Raw genomic sequence first — 7,772 nt, 5'->3', positions numbered from 1 at the left:
TGTCAGACAAATGATGAGTAGTGAGTAGCATCATCATCTCTAGTGAACTCTAAGCTTTGTGGGAGCATACACAGTCCAGGGCATGGCACAGAGTGGGGAATATTTGTCAAATGAATTAACCTCTGCCCTTGAAACAGAACCAAAGCAACAAAACACATGGAATGAATAAAGTGACCTTTCTGCTCCAAATGAATAAGAAACAGTGGCATCACCCCAGCCCCTTTTATTCAGTCTTCCCTAACTTCCTCTTGACTGTCCCTAAGCTAACATGTGACATGGAGCAGGTTTCTGAACAGCTATTCATCCATCAGGGAAGTGTTGAACAGTGACAGTTCCAGCACCAAAGTTGGAAGCCACCAATATAGACCTTCAGAGATCAGTTTTCCCTACCTGTGTATCCTTGAGTTAGAGATAGGACATGGAGCTGGAGCTGACCTTGTGAAATGTCTCTTTCCCCTTTTCCTTTCCTAAAGCTTTTTGTCTGGCTCATCTCACCACACTGATGGTCTTCTTCATTAATTCACTGAGTGCCAAGAGTGTGCAATTGGCACCACCAACTTCACGCTTCTCATCTGTTTGAAGAGCATGGGCTGCTCTGACATGAGACTAGAAAAGGCCTTCCCCTGACATTGGCTGGCCATTTGGAAAAATTAAAATTTTATTGTTTGGCTTCTTACTGTTTTCTTTCCTACTGAAAACCAAATGGGATTTGCTGGCCTTAGCTGTATTCTGAATTTGTTCTCTTTTTTCCCCTTGGAAACATCTTATGTCATGCTCTTAAAATGATCATACTCTACTTCCTGGTGTTTGACCCTGGGAAGAACACTCATTGGTGGGGAAATGGGTTCCTCATCCAGCAGAGAATCATAGAATGTGAGATGTGCGTGGGACTTGTCATTCAGTAGACTGGTTTTCAAGCTTTGCTCCATAGAACCACGGGATGTCTGAAGGGCCCTGATGAGGACAGGAGAGTTGGGCATAGTGAAATGAGCCAAGCTCTAGGCCTCCCACCCCTCCTTGCACCAGAACAGTTTCACTTTTATCTGTTTAAAATGGTCTAAGAGTGGAGAGGGACTTGAAGAGCCATTGATTAATTGTATTCTTTTGTTTGAGAATTGGAGAAAGGCAGGCCCGGAGATGCAGGGAGATGCCCAGGATCACACAGCTGTTGGTAGTAGGGCCAGATTTCCTGGCAGCCATCTTGCCATTGGATCAGCCTTGCCCTGTTAACTGCAAAGCCTTATGTTCCCAGTCTAGTCTGCCCAGTCATCACTGTCTGGCACTTGTCACAGAGCTCTCTCATGTTGATCTGTTTTGGGTCCTTGGTTTTTTAGCTTCTCTGGGAACCTGTCTTTTCATTCATTTTGCCAGCAAACATTTGGTGAGCTCCTAGAATGTGCCAGGCGTGGTGGCAGTCACTGGGGACAGCACTCAACAGTACAGATCCCAAATTAGAGGAGGAGCTCTGTGGGGAAATCTGAGATACTTTTTTTTTTTTTTTTTTTTTTTTTTTAAGAGGCAGAGCCTTGCTCTATTGCCCAGGCTGGAGTGCAGTGGTGCAGTCATAGCTCACTGCAGCCTTGACCTCCTGGGCTCAAGCTATCCTCTTGCCTCAGCTTCTGAGTAGCTGGGACTACAGGCATGTGCTGCCATGCCCAGCTAAGTTTTTTGTTTTTTTTTTTCTCCCAGTAAAAATAGACTCTCGCCATGTTACTCAAGCTAGTCTCGATTTCCTGGCCTCAAGTGATCCTCCTGCCTCTGCCTCCCCAAATGCTGGGATTACAGGTGTGAGCCACCATTCCTGGCCTTGCCGTACAACCAGGTCTAGTGTCAGGAGGCCTCTGCCCCTTCAAGTCCAGAAGAGGCTCCTCTGCAATGTTTAAGCCTAGACTGAAGAAGGAGCACAGGGTGGGAAATGTATTTTGGATAGATATACCATTTTTTCTAAACTGTATTGTGTTTCTAAGAGGTACATGTACAGGGGACAAAATACCCAAGTTATAAAAAAGGTAAATGATGGAAAATCAGGCCCTCACCCTATTCCTCAGCTACCCAGCTTCCTTTCTAGAGGAAACTGCTATTGACTTTTCTTGTTTATCCTTTCCAGGATAGCCTATGTATTTGTAAATGCACAGATATTTATGTTTTATTAATATTCATATGTTTAATTAGAAATAGTAGCATACTACATGTACTTTGCATCTTGTTTTTTTCATTTAATATCTTGGAGAGGGTTGCATAAAAGCATATGTAGAACCGCCTCATTCTTCTGCATGTATACATAGTATTCCATATGTCCATATGCTGTGTTATCGTTTAACGTATTTAGAGTTGGGGTCTTACAGCGTTGCCAAGGCTGGCCTCAAATCCTGGGTTCAAACGATCCTCGCCATTCAGCCTCCTATGTAGCTGGAGCCACAGATGTGCTCAGCTCTGCTGTGTCGTCATCTTTTAAACCAGTCCTGTGGATCGGTATTTATAATATTTTGCTATTAGAAAGGATGCTGCATGAATAATTTTGGACCTACGTAGTTTTCCACGTGTAAAGTCCTAGAAGCAAAATTACCGGGTCAAAGGGTAAGGACCTTTGCAATTTTAATGGCTGTTACCAATTTGCCTCAGAGATTATAGCATTTCAGACTGTCACTAGCCTCAAATGAGAGTGCCCATTTACCCGCATCAGCATCAACATGGGGTGTTATTAGACTCTTGGATCTTTATCAATTCAGCAGCTGGCAGGTGCTGTCTCACTGCAGTTTCAGTTTCTAAGTTCCCTTGTAACTTATTCTTATAAATAAGCTTGAACCATTATATTAATTCACTTCCTGTGAACTGTTCACATCCTCTGCCATTCTCCTATTTGTAGTCACTTTTTATGTAGGAAAATAGGCCTTGTCTGCAATGTGATGCAAATTTTTGTGTGTATGTTTCTCATATGTCTTCAGGTTCTTGGCCTCCCAAAGTGCTGGGATGACAGGCATGAGCCACCTCACCTGGCCTATTTTGTTGTTTTTTAAAAATAATTTTTTTTTTGGAGACCGAGTCTTGCTCTGTCGCCTGGGCTGGAGTGCAGTGGTGCGACCTTGGCTCACTGCAACCTTTGCCTCCTGGATTCAAGCGATTCTTGTGCCTCAGCCTCCCATGCGCCCACCACCATGTCCAGCTAATTTTTGTATTTTTGGTAGAGACAGGGTTTCACCATGTTGGCCAGGCTGGTCTCGAACTCCTGGCCACAGGTGATCCACCCGCCTTGGCCTCCTCCCAAAGGGCTGGGATTACAGGGATGAGCCACTGTGCCCAGCACATTTTAAAAAATATTTGTTTAATTTACACCAAGTGAAATGCTTGACTCTTAAGTGTACAGGTGGCCAGTACCTGCAAGATCATTTCATTACTTCAGAGGTCCTTCATGCCTGTTTTCAGTCCTTCCTACCCAGAAGCATCCACTGACCTGACTTCTATCACCGTAGCTTAGGTTTGCCTCTTAGAGCTTTGTATGAATGAAGTCTTGTGATATTTATGATGTTTATGTTTTTTCTTGTCAACAAGCTTTCATTCTCACATTAGCCCTTGTCAGAAGAAATATGTGAGATACATAGAGCAGCAGGTACAGCAGTCCCCGCTCCCTCTTTTTTTCTTTTTCTGAGACACAGTCTCACTGTGTTACCCAGGCTGGAGTGCAGTGGTACGATCCTGGCTCACTGCAAACTTCCTCCTCCCGGGCCCAAGCAGTCCTCCCACCTCAGCCTCCTGAGTGCCTGGAACTACAGGTGCGTACCACCATGCTAATTTCGTAGAGACAGGTTTCCCCATGTTACCTGGGCCAGTCTCAAACTCCTGGGCTCAAGCAATCCACCTGCCTTGGCCTCCCAAAGTGCCGGGGTTCACAGGTGTGAACCACAATACCCGGCCTGATCTCCCCATTTTAAAGAGGGAAATTGAAGTCTAGAGATGAAGTAGACTCAGTTCAGCATACTTTCCTTTTAAAGGTTGTCACCAATTTTAAGACATTGGAGAAAAATTGAAATACTATATTCAGTACTCATTTTCTTATGTTTCTCTTTTTCATTCTCAAAGGAGCTGGTTTTATGTTTTTAAAATAAATTCATTTTATTAGCTTAAAACACAAAAAATCCATATTTCTTGTTCCTAAAATTATATTTAGATATGTGAAGGCAAAAATTTGAAAAATATTGAGATTTGATTCCTGAAATCCTTGCTCATGTTAAAAAAAAACAAACAAAAAAAAGAAAAATATTGAGAACGTTTTTCCCTTTAAACCTAACCCTAACTTCAGCAGCTAAAACCCGAAGTCTTTAGATGGGAATATTTTTTGTTCTTCCCTTTTTTTTCCTTAGGACCTAGGACTTCATTTTCCCTCTCTTAGATCACATTACATCTTTGTCCCTGGCCAGTGTTTCCAAATGTCTCACCAAGGGCTTCTTTATACATCTAGAAAACATAAGAGAAAACTACTGTATTTTAGACTTTATTGCTTAGTCCCCCCCATTTTTTTTTTTTTTTTTTTTTTTTGAGACGGAGTCTCACTCTGTCACCTAGGCTAGAGTGCATGCTGCAATCTCAGCTCACTGTAACCTCTGCCTCCCGGGTTCAAGTGATTCTCCTGCCTCAGCCTCCCAAGTAGCTGGGGTTACAGGCGCCCACCACCACGCCTGACTAATTTTTTTCTTGTATTTTTGGTAGAGACAGGATTTCACCATGTTGGCTAGGCTGGTCTCGAACTGCTGACCTCAGGTGATCTGCCCACCTCGACCTCCCAAAGTGCTGGGATTACAGGCATGAGCCGCAGCACCCAGCCTCAGTTCCCTTTCTTTAATTCTAAAAAGTGAAGTTAACCAGAACTCGTTCTGGGATGTGACATCAAAGTCATAATCTTTCAAATGTGGGTGTGAGAAATATTAAGAGGGGAACAGCTGCATCGGCTCCTCAAGGGCAAAACCAGTTATTCCAGATATGCCCCTCTTTTAATTTTGACCGTGCGCATCCCCTTGAGCCATTCCTTGGCCTGTAAATGCTGAAATTGAGGGGATCCCAGCCCAGAATACTGTTTCCTTAGCAAAAGTGACTCATTATACTGGCCATAGCAGTTTCTGAATCAGAAATTCCCTGTAATTACTACTTTTAAATAATGTGCCCTGACACTTTCAAAGATGGAATCCAAACCCTAAGCTTTTTCTTCTCTAAATTTGCTGCCTGCTTTCAAATGTAGTTCATGTACCCGATCAGATTTATCAGAGAGCAAGGTCTCAGCCCTTTGGCCTCCATGGGATAGGGATACAGTGTATGATAGCAGCTCAGCAGTGCCAGGAAAAGCACCAGTCTTTCCCTTGATATCTACCAGTCTGAGCCCCTTTAGGACTGAACTGTCAGGTTTTTTACATTTCTGCAGAGAGAATGAGAAATCTCTCTTGCACTGACATCCAAGAGGCAGCTGCAAGACCAGGTACCAGCATTAGATGCTCACAATGGAGAAAGGACACGAGGAGATTGCTGCCCTCAGTACATCACTAAGCTGTAGGTAGGAGATCATTCATGGTGAGATGAGGTGTTTTGTTTTGTTTTTTAATCTGCGCTTTGGGGTGGCTTTCCAAAGTGTTTCACTTTTCTCCACATTCCCTTCCTTCTCTAATTTCCTGCATATAAAACAACTTCAGAGAGATATGATTTCTGCATCATCATTCCCATTGGGCCCTCTGCAGAGGGATATGCGAAACAGATACTGCAGAAAAAAGCTGCAGCCAGCACCAGCACAATGAGCGGCAGTTAAGTTTGTGAGTAGTTGCTCAGCACCTGTAAAAGGAAGAATGTCACGGAAAGCTCAACACTTGTCGGGGTATCTGCAGCTGTGGTTTGACTAACTACCCTGCAGCTCTGTCACTTTATTTTTTTTTTAAGATACCCAGAAAGAGAAGCTTTCTCACCCTTTTCTCCTCTTGGTCAGTTGCATTCGGCACAGATCTGTCACCAGCAGGTTGCGTCCTGGGAATTTAGGGCCCTCTGATGTTGTGTTGGGCCTGCAGGGGAGGGCAAAGCCCCTGACAGCTTTTTCTGCTGGACAGGCAAGAAATTCTGAGCAGCTTTGACATTAGATAGCTAAGTTATTTTGTTTTATTTACTTTTCTTTCTTTCTTTCTTTTTGAGATGGAATCTCACTCTGCTACCCGGCGTGATCTCAGCTCACTGCAACCTCCACCTCCCGGGTTCAAGCAGTTCTTCTGCCTCAGCCTCCTGAGTAGCTGGGACTACAGGTGCATGCTGCCATGCCTGGTTAATTTTTTGTATTTGGGTAGAGACAGCGTTTCACCATGTTGCCCAGGTTGGTCTCGAACTCCTGAGCTCAAGCAGTCCGCCCACCTCGGCCTCCCAAAGTGCTGGGATTACAGGTGTGAGCCACTGCACCTGGCCATTTTTATTTCTTTCTAGATTTAATATTCGAGTGGTTTCTGTGTTACTTTCTGTGTTTCTTTGTGGCCTATGAGTTTTAGCCCCTTTTGCCTTCAATTATCCCTCTTCTTACATTCAACCTCGAGAAATGATATTATCCTATTATTTTGGATACGTTTGCCAGTTACGCTTTCAAGTCTGTGACTTCTGGAACTATGCAGATCTTTATTGTAAAGCAGAAATCCCATTATCTGATTTCTCTGCTTATTTCAGAGTTCCCCAAAGAACCCCTAGGTTGGTGAGGTTTCTGAGAAAATGGCTTTATGTGTGTGCAAAAAAAAAAGAACAAATCATATTTAATGTCAGTAAATTCCTGTTAGAAACAAACGCTAACTAGTTACGTAACAGGGCTGCCAGAGAGCAGGCTGAGGCTCCCTGGGATTTTCAGTGGCCCCTTTTCATTTCTTTCAACAACCATCAATTGAATACTTGCTGTATACGGAGCCTGGGCCAGGCATGAAAGAGAAGGGCGAACGGGAGCTGTGAGCCTGGCCCATGCGGGGGCCTGCCTTTGTGAATCTGTCTAGATCCCTGACTCATGCTGGGAGGACCAGCAAGTTAGAGTCCCCACTGTGGACTTGCAACATCAGGCACAGTGGGCTCTTCTGCTCTTTCCCGCAGCTCCCACAGAAAAGTGCCATCCTCCCTTTTCATCTTTGCAAAGCAAAAGGAAAGTAGAATTGTGCCTTTTTCTTCAAACTGTTTTGTCACTTAAGCCTTTATTCCTGCAGGATCCACAAAAGATTTAAGGTGACCCCAAGACAGTACATATTTGTTTCCCATTGATTACTGAAACAAAATCTATGGTGTCTCTCAGTTGGGAGCCTTGCTCAATGCCATCCTGCCATAAATACGCTTAATTTGGAAAAATCCAATTGGGCTGGAGAGGAGGAGCTATGTTGGCTTGGTTTCCAGAGACTGTGAAATGACTCCTGATCCCTAACATCCATTGCACTAGTAACTTTCATCTCACCCCTGTATAGTAATGACTTGAAAGGAGATGTTGGTGGGTTGAGTCCCTTCCATAGATGCAACAAAAGGGACAAAGTGAAGTGGGGTTTCTCCATTCAAATGTCTATTTTTTTGGCACTGTGTGGTTTTCTATAGCACATAAAACTACAGATAGGATTGGAAGGCTATGCTTGAAAGTCTCAATGTTTTTTTGCAGGGGCTGGAGTACAGTGGCACAATCTCAGCTCACTGCAACCTTTGCCTCCTGGATTCAAGTGATTCTTGTGCCTCAGCCTCTTGAGTAGCTGGGACTACAGGTGTGTGCCACTGCACCAGCCTCAATTTTTTTTTTTTTT

The 7,772-nt window shown here is 43.9% G+C and overlaps 1 long non-coding RNA gene across 1 annotated transcript in view; it reads left to right on the top strand.

Annotated features, from left to right (window-relative positions):
• Positions 1-1,694: 1,694 nt before the first annotated feature.
• Positions 1,695-7,772, top strand: part of LOC108309800 — a 9,987-nt gene continuing 3,909 nt past the window's right edge. Inside the window, exon 1 of the long non-coding RNA XR_005201517.1 lies at positions 1,695-1,785. This is a non-coding gene — a long non-coding RNA (uncharacterized LOC108309800). The remainder of the gene's footprint in view (positions 1,786-7,772) is intronic.

Source organism: Cebus imitator, unplaced genomic scaffold, assembly GCF_001604975.1.
Source record: "Cebus imitator isolate Cc_AM_T3 unplaced genomic scaffold, Cebus_imitator-1.0 Scaffold97, whole genome shotgun sequence".
NCBI classification, from domain to species: domain Eukaryota; kingdom Metazoa; phylum Chordata; class Mammalia; order Primates; family Cebidae; genus Cebus; species Cebus imitator.
This window is presented reverse-complemented; position numbering and strand designations above follow the sequence as displayed.